The sequence below is a fragment of the Gadus morhua genome, chromosome 22, assembly GCF_902167405.1.
Source record: "Gadus morhua chromosome 22, gadMor3.0, whole genome shotgun sequence".
In the NCBI taxonomy this organism is placed as follows: Eukaryota; Metazoa; Chordata; class Actinopteri; order Gadiformes; family Gadidae; genus Gadus; species Gadus morhua.
The window spans coordinates 7,905,476-7,906,320 of record NC_044069.1 but is presented as its reverse complement, the minus strand read 5'-3'; positions in this window follow the sequence as shown (position 1 = coordinate 7,906,320).

The following is an 845-nucleotide window of genomic DNA, read 5'->3' as shown; positions in this document are numbered from 1 at the left end:
TGTGTGTTTGTGGTGATGGCTGGTTTAACCTGTGCACATTGATTACTAAATGCACAACAAGTGTGCAGCCTCACCCAGCCCCAGAGTCCAATCAGTCTGACTCAGGCCAGGTGAGACTGCATAAACCATCATCCACACTGAGTCCACAGTGTACTATGCTAAATCACTACTACAATGATTTTTTTAATTATTTTTTTAAATATTTGTATGAAAACGTTTCCAGAGTTAACATTTGACCATGCAATACAGATTCTCTATTTCCATCTCACAGAGCCTATTTGGAAGTTCAAACTCTTATACAACGCTTACATGACTGAGAATGACACATCATCCGAGTGCATCTTTGCTGTGTCCCTCTCTGAGCTACTGCCTCATGCAGAGCTAATCTGCCCCCTAGTATTCATTTATACGATTAGCAAAATAAATATATGTACACGCACATATAAAAAAAAAAAAACGTCTTGTTTGTCAGCACCGACTGCATCCGAGACACGCCACAAGGCTGTGAACGTCATCACATTGACAAACATGGTCGGCACTTTGCTTTGAATTCATTACTTTATTCATTTCGTATTACTTTGCCAGAGGTTGGACAGATTCAAATAATGCTGAGTCATAACAAGCATTGAGTCACAATGCTTGGACGTCTGGATGCACGTCAGCAATCTAATAGGTGATGGAGCGGGAGAGAGAGAGAGAGAGAGAGAGAGAGAGAGAGAGAGAGAGAGAGAGAGAGAGAGAGAGAGAGAGAGAGAGAGAAAAGAAAGGTAGAGACAAACACTGCAAGACAGACGGCGACAAGAGGAGGGAGACAGAGGGAGGGGGGGAGAGTGAGAGAGAGAAAT